We start from the raw sequence: 13061 nt of genomic DNA on the forward strand, positions 1-13061 counted from the left end.
ACCTGAATAAAAGCTTCTTCCCTCCTACTTTTTTGGCCATTTCCCTGTTAATGAAAATAGCATTAATGAACAAACAAGAATTTAAAAAAAAAAATCTTCTTAAATACACAAGTGTTTTAACACTTATTCAGTTCTAATTAAGAATAATGTTTCATAGTTAGATTAAAACAGATTCAGTATTCCGAAAATCTAAAGAGTTGAAAATTTAACTGTTACAGAAGTTTGTCTTAATATCCTGAACTACCACTTCCTTCCCTTACTTACAAACTTTATTTGGGTTTTTTTTGTATACTGTAGTTGGGTAATTAGGCATTTAACAGGCCACATGAATGAAGCACACAAGATGAAGATTCCTGCTTCCTATCCTTCTGAATTCAGATGCTACCCAAAAGAAAAATGAATCTTACTTATATTAAAAAAACCCAACGTGAGTAGGTCAAATTAGCAGGTATTACTAAATTAGAAACCTGCATCCAGGCTGCTTTTAATATGTTATACAGGTCCCTGGAACCTTTATTACTGCAATAAAAAGGGAAAATAGGACCAAAGATTTCAGACAGAGTATCAATTTAGCTAGGAAGAGTCACACATGACTGATGAAACACTATATTCTATTAAAAGCAAAGGAAAAATGGACAATATAGACACGAGTACCATTTAGTACAAATAAGCCAGGCAACATTCCATGTGTCACCTGCATAAAAATTGGCATAAGCTGTTAAGTGTAGTAAATTGGCAAAAGTAAACTGGTTACAATTTTCACAGTAAAGACATCTGACTACTACCAAGCACTCGCCCTTTAAATGTAAAATGCATTCAGTCACCTTAGCATTTGTAAGACATGAATTCTGAATGTCTAATCTCAGAAGCCAGATCCGTATAAGATTTTTCATCAAGAAATCAGGTTCGGGATAGTTTCATCACAGATCAGACATATTGCTCCCCTACAAACCTTCATAATTATTGAGACTTAATACAATACATACCTTCAATACAATGAGCCACTGAACATTTCTATAAGAGAAGTTGCACACAATTTCAGTAAAAATGGCAGTACCAAAGCCTAGCATATTCATTTACATTTCTAAAACTTTGTTCAGAAGCATCTTATTTCCACTACAATTATGATCAAATACAAAAGGTAGAATTTTGCCTGAGCAGTGAAGTAAAGGTTTCTTACTCCCTTCCCCATCAAGAATGAAAAGGGGGAGGGAATGCATCTAGTAGTGCACACAGGAAGACAGCATGCTGAATGGGGTACGATGTGTTAGATTTCAGAATCTATTACCAATAGGTTTGTCTACACATCAACACTCAACATCATTAATCCTAATTAACCAAATACACATGTTAAAAGTCACATTAAGACCCAGTGTAGTAATGAATCTTATTTCAGTCTCTCAACTCCCCACCCCGCCTTCAGTTAAGTACAGTTTACTGTCCTGAGTTCTCTCATATTAGGAAAACATACTGCTGTGCTCCTGGAAGCGAATCAAAATATGAATGCCAACAAACCGTTCTGGGACATATTACAAAACATATTATGGGACTCTCAAAGCTGTTGTCTCTCAGAGCGAGAGAGAGAGAGAATGTTTACAGTCTATATTAATATAGTCTTGTTCTTACACTGGACAGAACAATGGTGTCACCAGGTTAACCCTTAAGCCATAAGGCTACTTTTAAAAGAAATGTAGAGGTAGTCTGATCTCAGAAGCCAGATCCGTAATAAGTTTTTCATCAACAAATCAGGTTTGGGATAGTTTCGTCACTGACAGACCACTTCAAAACAATTTCTACAATTATACCTCAAAGAGAAATACAAAGAAATAAGTCCAATTCAATACAGTTTCTATAATGGTCGAGATTGCTACTCAACATAGCTATATTATGTGCTTTCTTGTTTTTAGTACCTTGGGAGTACTTATTTGAATAAACTAAGTCAGCACCATGACCATAAATCACATATACTTTTATAAAGGTAAGAAAGGATCGGGGAGGGGAAAAAAAAAAAAAGATATTTTGTATTAGATGAAAAAGTTCAGCTTTTATACATGCACTGTCTACTCCACAACTTATGCCCTACATTTTACATTACCTGAACAGCGCCATTTGTTCTTTGGAGATTAATGTACCGTAACTGTCAAATTATCCATCATTTTAAAGTTAAGTTGTACTGGAGTGGCTGGTATTTCTCCCAGTGTTGTTGGTGTTCACTCTCATTATATGCTGGATGCTCCTAAGTCACACTAGAAATAAGGCGACCACTTAAAATCTGCTACCAATATTGCATATTCTTAATTTTAGAAGTGATCTAATTTCATTTATCTAGGCTATTACTTTTATAGAAGTTTTGTATAAGTGTGTAAGTTAACACTGTTGATACACGACCATTACTTACAGTCCACCCCGATGTTTTCTGGAAGGGGTGGGGGAGGGGTGAAATAGCTTACACACTTATTAAAAGTCAGAGAAACCCAAGTTGGTCCCAATTTTTCACTCTTAGGGTCATTCATATAGGTAACATGTCAGGGGCCTGAGGAACATGATTAGCAAATACATTTTAATAATACATATGACCAACTGTCTGCCTATTCTCCTCTTTGTTTAAAATCCCCAAAAGTTTTTCGCTGCATGAAGACTGATCTCATCCTTTAGGCCTTATATTAAGTTGGTCTATCTTGCTAAATGAGACACCAGATTACAAAATAGTACAAGCTACGAATATTCCAAACATTTTGTTACCACCTCCCAAAGCGCTGGCCTTAAACCATACAACACACCTCTCCCCCAAGTCCTCCAAACTCTTGAGCATTTTAGATTTACAGTAGAGGCATAACTGGCCAGAGACTCTGGCCCTGGAGGCTCTAGCAGTGGGAACATACAAGTGTAACAGCTAAAGCTTGCTGCTACTGAGGAGAAATATCACCTTTTTTGCTGCAGATGCCCATGTTGAGCCGGCAAAAACACTTCTGGTTTCAGTGGCAGAAAACTGCAAACTGCAAACAGAACAGTCCAGCTGCTGCTGGACAAAACTACATTCCTCACAAGATCCTTCACTTAACTGACAGGCTCCTGCATTACAAGTGCTTCATGCAGAGGAAACAGGGGATGGGAGGATAAGGGCCCCTCCAACTACACTGCAATGCCCCCCTCTGGCATTCACAGCTCAGCTACCCATCCTTGATCTACTGGATTTACAATACAGAAAAGTGTAACAGGGCTGAAAGCAAAATAGAATACTACCCATTTAAATGGATACACATCAGTAACAGATCAATCAATACCTAAATCTGACAAACCATGTATTCTATTTTTATCTATCTACATTTCAGTGAATCACTCATAACATACTTTTCATTTTTTTGTATTTAGAACCACCCACAATAATGCAAATATTCTTCTAGATTTGTTGATGTTCTCATGAAGGTCTGGACCTAAAATTGAGAGGGGAAGAAAAAAATTGAGAGGGGAAAAAAAGTGATGCAGTACACCAAACAGCAATACTTCATTCATATATTGCAAAACAACTCAAACTTTAAATTTATACAGTTTGAGAACACTTTATACTGTCCCAGCTGTGGTTTAACAATCATGTACCACCATAATCGTTTTCTAGTTTAAGACATGTGTCTTGCCCCTGGGAATTTAAAGTACAAGTCATGACAAAGCTTCAGCTGATGCATCAGAGAAAAACAACAACAAAAACACCTGCTAAAGTTTTTTTTGTTCTCATTAATTATGAGCTGTAAATTGCCCAACAGATTTCCTTTTCTCACACTGAATGAAGAGTAGATTACTTTAAGAGAAGATTCAAACAATTCTCAGAGTGAAACTATATAAAACACACCAATTTCAAAGGCCACTTTACTATTGCAGATTAGCCCCATACCCTCTGAGTGCCACTCTTGGCACTTCCCTTTTCCCAATCTCCTGCTTATCTTTCTGTACCCTGCACCAAAATCCTTCTGTCTTCTGCATCCAGGTCCTTGCCCCATCCGCCACTGTTGCCTGTTCCCTTCCCAATTGGCAGTGCTGCAACGGAGGATGCCCATGCCACGTGGCACCCATGTTACTGACCACTCACCCCTATATGACTGGGGACTTTTTTTGTGTGTGTGTGGGGGGGGAAAAAATCAGACTCATGCCTCAAGTCTACAAACATGCACATCTATGGGTGACTCACCACAACCAGCCACAAACTTATGCCTGGGATTCCTTTATGACTACTCATAGGTGGTCAGCTGTGTTTGAAGCCAAAGCTGCCAAACCACTAGCCCCATATACTAAGGTTAAAACCATCCAAGCAGGATTCTCAGTAAAGTTATGTAGTTGATCAAAACAGTAACAGCAAATGACTGTAAGCAACATATATTTGCTTGTCTGCAGTAGATGTTAAACAATTCCCTGCCTTTGCTGTTTCTATTTGACAACCGGAAAATGACCACGTGGTACAAATCCATTAAATGCAGTTTACTGTTTTTGTCTTTCCTTTCAGACCCGAGCCAATTCTCCCTCTAGCACCTACCCTGAGAGGATAATTTCAACTAGATTATCTGAAGACTGCCCTACACAAAGCATTCAAAGAAACTAGATAACTTTGGGGAATTCAAACAACACCAAAAATGCACAGCCCCCCAGGCTAAACCGACTAAAAACTTTAGAGCCATACCTGAGCATTTCTGCGCAGTAGCCAGCAGATCACTGTAAGCTTTCTCTCCATAGTTTCTAGAGTAATTTTTTCTTTATTCCTAGTATAAAGAAAATAAGCAGCAAGTCCTTGAGATAAGGAACAAGAGTCATTGAGAAGTTGCACACACTTCAGACCCTTCCAGGAAGGTGGAGATGTAACACTGACTCCCGCCGGGGCGCCCACTCGGACGTCCCTGGTAATGCAACCGCCAGGGCTGACAGGGGCAGGCAGCAATCCCCATATTAAATATCCTGGTTGGGAGCCAGGGCGCCAGCCCCGGAATGTCCCGAGATGATCGCAAACAGCGACGCCAGCACGGTGACGATCTGCTCGGGGCCCGCAGCCACCAGCAGCAGCCGAGACACGCGCGAGAGCGACGAGCCGAGCAGCAGCGGCCCGAGTCCGCCGAGGCCCGGAGCCAGGAGAAGGCGGCCGCCCACCGCGCCGCTGCACCCGGCCGGAGTCTGATCACCGCAGAGGCCAGCGAAGGCGAACACGATCACTTCCGCAACCCCAGCATACACCGCGCGTCCCGGCCACCACTCCCAGCATGCGCTGCGCGCCTCGCGAGGCACACCGGGAGCTGTACTCCGCACTGTCTTTACGCCCGAGGCCGCTGAGGCGAAGCGCGGGCCCACCGCCCGCCCCACGGAGGGGGGTTGGAGGGGTAAGACGGCCTCTCAGGGGCTGCCCTGGGGGCGGGGAGGGCGCGGTGTGGCGCTGCGCGAACCCACCGTTCTCTCGGCTCCGCAAGGAAGAAAAGGGCGCGCGTTTCTGCTCGGGGAATTTATATAGAAGCGACGGGACCAGCTCGAGGCTGGCCTCGCCCCCCCCGCCCCTCAGCTGCACCGCTCATTGGCCAGAGCACGTAGGGGCGGGGTTCTTGCGGGGGGCGGGGCGGAGCTCTCCCCCACCCCTGAGGAAACGTGGCGGGACTGGGATAGCGCGACACGAGCGCCCCCAGGCAAAGTCGCCCCTTTTGCCTTTGAACGCTTGTGTGACTTGGCCTCGGCGCCGCGGTTGGGGCAGCAAAAGATGGCGTAGTCCTTGCCTCTCGTGGAGCAGGACCCGATGCCCAGCTTCTCTTCCCTGCTGCCTCTCGCTCCCAGCGAACTGCCCGCTCACTGCTCTCCCTCCTGTGGCCTTGGGAGGAGGCTGCTCAGTAACTTGAGGCATTTCCGTTGTCGGAACTTTTTCTCTATCACTACTCTTTAACAGTCCTGACATTATTTAAATGTTAGCTGGTGTAAGCTGTAGGTGGATAAGCATTTAGCCACGAAAAGTAATCCCCTGGATGCAGGGGCAACTGGTGCCTCCTGAATCAGGGGTGCCATTTGGGGGTGAGCCAAAAGCCCCATATCCACTCCTATACTTTTGTGCCATGGTTAGCGCTCTCCGGCAACATGCCCCCGGCCCCCACTGCAGAAGAACGGTCCCGTTCTGAGCGGTGCTGAGTCGGGCCAATCTAAGGGGGGGACATGTGGCCCCCTGTGCCCCCCCCACCAGTTGCCTGTGCCTGGATGCCAGCAAAGCCTGTTGTTCAAGTGTTCAGTCACTGTAACAGCTTCACAGCTCCTTTCAAAGCACTGTTCCTGATATCCCAAATTCCTTCTCAATTTGAATCCATTCATCTTGCGATACCTCCATTTTCCATCCTAAATTATCGCTCTCTGCTTGGTGTTTACTCTTTGCATAATGTACATGATTAATACAAGACTCATTTAATCATCAGTTGACCAAGGTGTTGTTCATATAGATCTTTTCTTCTTTCCTTACAAATGATTCCTTTCCTGCTCTGATATTTGGATATTTTTCTCACTATGCCATACAATATCATTTCCTGGTACCAAGGCTATTGTTGCGTGGCACAGAAGCTACTGAGGCATGGTGGGTGCACAACAGAGAAGGCCAATGCATGAGAAGCAACCTCTTCAACAAATCTTACGTTTCCCTGTCCCTGTAAAACAGCTTGCTGCTGCTGCTGTCAATTCTTTTGTCTTATGCTTGTCTAGCTCAGTGGGACACAGTTGCTGTTTGAAATGCACCATGTCTGGCTTCAACCTTGTTTCACCACTGGTGCCTGTTAGCAGCTGTCGAAGATTCCCATTGGTCAGCATGTTGTTTTGCTCCAGATATCACCTAAGAGGATCTTAAAACTGAATATAATACTTCAGGCCATGTCCAAGTGAATCCTCTATGGAGATATTACAAGCGTGACAACACAACAGCTCTTATGCAACATAAAATTATATCGACCCCTTTGGCTGACTACAAATTCAAGTCTACATTTCTTTCTGCTACTCACCCTTAGAAAGCTGCTTGTATATTTTGAGGCTTCTATGAAATACAGTTTTCAGATTATTAGTTGCCAGAAGTTAATTTACATTTTCCTGAGGTGAATGTAATTTTCTTTTTTAACTATTTCTAACCTTTCTAGATCTTTTTATTAGTTTTCCATCTACGCTGTTCTTCCTAATGGTTCCTAGTTATAGATCATTGAAGAATTTTGGTAGCTGTCAATAAACATGTCTTTGCTGTTTAAACAATCACAAACTTCTTGAGGCCAATAGGCTTGCTAGCTGGATTTTATTCTAGCTAAAAACATATAAACTCCTTTATAGAGTAAGACAGTTGAAACAATAGCAGCCATTGACCAAAGAACTAAAGGAGCACTTTACTGGTCTAGGAATAGTACTAGTTTAGCATGCTGCAGAGGTTTGTGTCTCCCAGTGAAATCAACAGAGTAGCCATCTTTATTGTGCAGACAAAAAGGCCTAACTTAAGGGGTGCCAAACTCATGCTGTCCCATGGGCCGGATGAGGGTCACTGAGGCACTCTGCAGCTTGGATTGGGACCAAACACGAGCCAATGTGCAGGGCCAATCTAGCAGGGTACTGCGTGCAGTGCGCATCCCATGGTGGCCCCGTGTTGTGTTGAAACATGTACAGTCAGTTCAGCCCTGTATGCCACCTACAGTATGCACTGCATCGGCCCTGTTCTGGCTAACCAGTGCTCAAGGTTGGTCCAGAATGAGTGTTGCATGCAGCACGTGCCCTGGCCCAATCCCTTGTGCTTCATGTAATACCCACAGCGCTGAGTCCAGCCCGCACACTCCATGCACTGCACAGGGTCAGTCCAAGGCCCACAGGCCAGATCATAAGGCTCCATGAGCCAGATCACAGGGCTCCACACACTGGATCTGGCTTGTGGGCCATATATTGACACCCCTAGGTTAACTGAATACTCTTCAAGCATAAAAAACAGACAGCAACAGGAAACAAACACAACACAAAATAGCCCCACATACTGACAAGAGTGCATATATGTACACATACACTGTGCATTCATGGGTACACACACATCACATAACGTCTAGCAAAGCACTTCTAGAATAGACTCAGTTATGCCACAAAGCTTTGCTTTTGACCACTACAGTACATTCTTAATATCTCAACCCTCCAAGCAAAATAAGCTATACCTATGAAAGTACAGTGTTGCTGGTAGAACCACACCCACATCAGAGCCTTCCACTGGCACAGTCGGGGCCACAATTTTTGGGCTCCCCCTTTAAAATATAGTTTCATGCCAGGACGTGAAAAAGTTAATGGTGGGGGGATGGCAAGTGGCCGAAGAAGCCAGCAGCAGCAGCAAGCAGCTGGATGTGAAGGTCCTTGGCTGCAGGGCCCCCTGCGGCTATAGGTTTCGCAGGATAGGCTGGGCTGACCCTGGGCACACCTCTTCACGCTCCATCTGAAATTAATTAATTTCAGAGGGAATAAGAAGGGCTTTTCTGGGAAGTGACTGTAAGTGCAGGGATTGTAGCACTCAATGGACTGCATTGGTGTGTGCCTATGGAGATGACAAGCAAAAAACCAAGATAAAGCAAAAAAGAAATCCCAGAAGAAAGCTACAGAAGGGCTGGTATCCTGGTGCTAAGTGGAAACAGTGAGATAGCAGGTCTTCTTTTGAACAGTATACTGACTGGAAGTGCCCACTTGGAAATCAGGAGTGAGGAAATTGTCTTCCATTGTTTGTTCCTACTGCATTTAGGGAAACAGGACTCCATGTACATCCCTTGTGAAAAAACAGGACTGCAAAGAAATACCTGAATTGTATTATCAAACATTCCTCCTAATGGAAACAACTCAGCAAAGCTTTGAATATTAGTTAACTACTCAGGGCAAAAAAAGGACAATAGTATCATTTCAACTCTGCCTAATGTAGTAATAAATTAAAAGGCCCAAGGACTGGAGAGTTCCTTCACACAGCCTTTGTGCAATCTGTCTGTAATATAGCTATTACTCCAGTTTTGAGCTGTGATAGGACTTCAGCCTCACACAACAAAAGGATTATCAGAAAAGAAACCAATGAGTGCTAGGACCTAGCAACAAGCCAGGCAGCTAAAACAGCCATTTGGGGGCCAAACCCAGATTAAGGCAAAGAATAAAGGGAAGAGCCTGGGTACTTGAAGAGGAGTCTTTGAGTAGGAAGAAGAGGTCTTGGTTAATGTCTCTAAATTGGAGGAAAGCTTGGTATCTTTCTCTTCCACTTGAGCCTTCAAAGTTTATTTTCATCCTGTGATTTTGACAGTGAAGTTGGAAGAAGTCATCTAGGTCTTAAACAGCCCTTCCAAAGAAAAGTGTTTCTGTTGTACCTATTCACTCATCTTCTCTCTGTCTGATGTATTTAAAATTTGTAGGATTGATAGGCTGGCTTCATGCTTCCTCGTATGGCTTTTTGAGAGGATTTACATTTTCAGAAGTCCTATGATCAGAAGCCTTTGAGAATAAAGAGTTTGCTGATGATATCTTTTCATTAAACAGGACTAAGGGTAATCTAAATGTGTCTGAGAGTATTTAATAGACAGAGGATGCATAGGACAGGGAGCTCTCAGTCTCTGCTGGTGACCAAGGGAAAACAAATGAGGGCAATACTCATTTTCATTTCTGTTTTGGCTAAAATACAGTTATTTTCTTGAATACATGAGTCATATTATCCATCTTAAGTGCTATAATAGAAGAATTATGTAGAATGATCCTACAGCGACAAACTGCCCACACTCTAGCTGTAGTCTGATACTGCTCGTGTCTAAAAAAAAATCTAAAGGGGAAAAAAGTGAGGGAATACCTCTCGGTAGTAAGGGATCTGTTAAGATCATGATGTGCCACTTAAAAAACTGTTTAAAAAAACAAAAACCAAGAAACCAGCCCAGAAATTATGGACTGATATGAGCTTATGTGGGCTGAAGCCATAGAGGGCTGCTGATGGTTGAACTTGGATGGTGACCACCTTACCCAGCACCAAAGCTGAAATGACTTAATCTGAAAGAGGTGATATAGGCCTGCAGCAGCTAACCCAGCATTACCCTGAGAGACTGGAGATAGAACTGCCTACATTGTGAACTATGCCAACCCTGGGCAGCAAACTGTGGCCAAGTGCAGACAGACAAAAAGCCCAAGGCTGAATTGATTCAGTATTTCCAGATCAGTGTAAACTGCACGGATTAAACTAAAACAGAAAATACACAGACATTTACCTTTGATTCAGGAAATGCAGCCACATGCCTGTAGCACCTCAGACCAGGAGCACTAGAGTACAGCCCTCTGGCACATAGCCAGCTGTACTATATGTTTGCTTCCTCTACCTGTTGCCCCTGAGGTCTCTGGGATTTGTAGTCCAAAAATCTCAGCAGCAGGACTCTGCAAGTTTGCTCATCACTTCCTTTTCCTGCTTCTAGGTGCCTCTGGATTTTGTAGTCTACAGTTATAGCCAGCAGTAAGTCTGAGTGGGAGAAGGGGTTTTTAAACTCCTACACTGGACTCAGCCCCCAGACAGTGTTTACTTGGGGATGGAGGCAGTCCCTCTCCTGCAGACTGGGCTGCATCCCTAGCTGGGCCTACTTCCCTGCCATTGTCAGCCATCCCTCACTGCTCCAGCTAGGAAGCAGAGGGCCAGGGCCAGCCCTGCTCTCTGGAGAAGACAGCCCAGCCCAGGGCTACAAAGCATTCCAGGATGCTGGGGCACTCTGGTTTAACTTGAACCAGGAAGGGCTCTGGGACAGAAGTTTCATAAACTGGTTTGACCTCAATCAGTTAAGTCTGATACTACATTTAGCCAGGTTTATCTTAAACCAGTTTTGGCCATTTTGATACTGGCTTATATGCACTGAGCTTCTGTTCTGTTACAGGTTTAAACCAGTTTCTGATCACTTAAGCCAGTTTACGTGTAACTTCTGTCCCTAGCCTGTGAGTTCAGTGCTGGGAGGAAAGTAGTAGCTAGTACTAAAAGGCATTGCATTATTACCCATTCACAATCCAAAGAAGAGGATGGAGGTTGACATTCTTGCCAAAACATCTCGTGATGTAGGAGTTTTACCTTACAATTTTGTTTTATGAACTGCTGTATTGCTGAGTTTATTTTGTGTCCTTCTCTATCTCCCACTCTTTCCTTAACTTTCCCTTTGTTTTTAAACCCTTGCATTTGGTACTTGTGACTGGGATTGGTGGGGAGCATGATCAGGGGAAGTAATAATTGCTTTTCAGTTTTCTTCATGGGGCTCAACCCAGAGTTTACATTTTTAAAGGTGTTCATGTCCCTTTTCATTGCACTCAAATCTGGCAGGAAGGTTACATCCCAGATTCCCAGACTACATCCTTTAGGAATAAGAGAAACTGAAAGGAAGTATAACATTAAAAATGCTGACAAACTGGAAAAGCAAAAGGACACAGTAGTCAAAAGCATAATTACCGTCTTAGAAAAGTAGCTGCTTGTTTTTCAGCTACTAGAAAACTAGGGAAAGCCTTTATGAAAGGATGAACCCAAATTAATAAACTCAGTGGTGATAAGAACATTTAGAAAAAGTAGTTCTTAGGTAAGGAGGTGAGTTCCCATATTCCTGAGAATCAGAGAGTTATGGGAGGAAGATATTCTGAAGTTTTAAGAGTTAGAGTCTAATGATTTTTTTAAAGTCCTTATGCTTCTGTAATAAAAACCAAAAAGGGTTTTTTGGCATTATTTGCTTAGCATAATGGTTCTCAGCCTTTATAGAATCAAGATCTTAGTTTTTACTTGTATTTTAACTATGGGAAAATAACAGCAATTTCTCTGTTACAAAACTCAGAAAGACCAGAACAGGTCAGATTGTTTTTAACACTGTGGACTCCCATTTGTGAATCATGTTTTAACTTATGAATCATGTTTGTATATCTAACAGAGCTAATATCACGTGGCACCCTTGGAAGGATCTCAAAGGACCCCAGGATGCCAACAGCACCCTAGTTAAGAATTGCTGGTTTAACATCATCTGCAATCCACATCATCCAATCTAAAGAATACAGCGTCTCCAAATTGGAGCTGCAGTCAAACTGCACCTGTTATGTATGACTTCTGTTTCTTAATTGCATCACTTGAGTGACAGGCTGAGCTTTCCTACACATTGCTCTTGCTGGAACCCTGTGGTCCACTCACTCATAGACTGGCTCTCTGCACCACACACCCTGGCTTTCCAACTGTATACTATCAAAAGTCTTAACATGATTATGGTAGTCATAAGAGCTACCCTTTCAGAGCCTGACAACATAAGTTTGCAATGACTCAGAAACAGCAACTTCCAAATAAAGCACTCTATGTATTCCTCCATGTACAAAACACTCCTTAATCCTCTTCTTCTGGGAAGAGTAATCAATTGTAGACTAGAAAGAGAGAGATTTGCAGTATTGCACAACAATCACTTTTCCTTGTTTCTTCCAGAAGTCTTATTTGTGTTATTGTTTTGCTTTGTTCCTTTCCAAAAATCTTTTGATCTAACTTATTGACAATTAGGCAGGTAAAAAACATGAAGCATATGGTATTTATAAAAATATCTGCAACTCATTCTTCATGCCTCATGTCAAGAATCTGATTTCTGAATTATTTTTGTTATACCATCAAACCATTCCTGCTTCCCTTGGGAAAAACAAGAGAAATTCATCCAGTGTTGTCAGTTTTATGAGGCTGTGTCTCACTGCATGGTTAACTCACACAATGTTGAACATGATTTGCCTTAGTATAATCTGAAATAGCCACTAAGGTTCATTCTCCACCAGCCAAAACAGATATTATCTCCTGTATTTAGGCAATAACATTTTTGTAACGTAGCTTTTATCCCCTCCCCACAGTGTTTTATCCACAAGATAAAAATAGCCATTTAGCAATAATGCAAGTGACTGTAGTAATAACATTGCACTGGCACTCTGAAAGAGCTCACCTACTGATTTACTATTTCAAAGTAGCTGCAGAAGCCAGGATTGCTTGGAGAATGTCTATACTCAAGAAAACTCCTGAGCACTCACTCCAGTTAAAGTGAATTCTGATGAACAGTGCACCTCTACCT

The 13061-nt window shown here is 42.7% G+C and overlaps 1 protein-coding gene, 1 long non-coding RNA gene and 2 other non-coding genes across 13 annotated transcripts in view; 1 reads left to right on the forward strand and 3 right to left on the reverse strand.

The window, feature by feature from the left end:
• Window positions 1-5720, reverse strand: part of LOC149872888 (uncharacterized) — a 25135-nt gene extending 19415 nt beyond the window's left edge. Inside the window, exons 1-6 of one of the 10 annotated variants that reach the window (XR_016440727.1) lie at window positions 5425-5661; window positions 4670-4748; window positions 3352-3434; window positions 2096-2246; window positions 987-1014; window positions 3-44 (exon numbers count right to left, since the gene is read on the reverse strand). The gene's annotated coding sequence lies outside the window, so the exon portion shown is untranslated. The other 9 variants (XR_016440730.1, XR_016440729.1, XR_016440731.1 and 6 more) reach the window with 9 other exon arrangements.
• Window positions 860-929, reverse strand: LOC149872890 (small nucleolar RNA SNORD50). The gene has a single exon (XR_016440103.1). It is a non-coding gene; the product is annotated as a small nucleolar RNA SNORD50 (small nucleolar RNA).
• Window positions 1705-1774, reverse strand: LOC149872891 (small nucleolar RNA SNORD50). The gene has a single exon (XR_016440106.1). It is a non-coding gene; the product is annotated as a small nucleolar RNA SNORD50 (small nucleolar RNA).
• On the forward strand, window positions 4755-12320 carry LOC149872892 (uncharacterized). The gene is made up of 2 exons (XR_016440734.1): window positions 4755-5357; window positions 11904-12320. It is a non-coding gene; the product is annotated as an uncharacterized LOC149872892 (long non-coding RNA).
• Window positions 12321-13061: the final 741 nt, after the last annotated feature.

Source organism: Crocodylus siamensis, chromosome 1 (genome assembly GCF_052110815.1).
Source record: "Crocodylus siamensis isolate JL-2025a chromosome 1, ASM5211081v1, whole genome shotgun sequence".
Classification (NCBI taxonomy): Eukaryota; Metazoa; Chordata; order Crocodylia; family Crocodylidae; genus Crocodylus; species Crocodylus siamensis.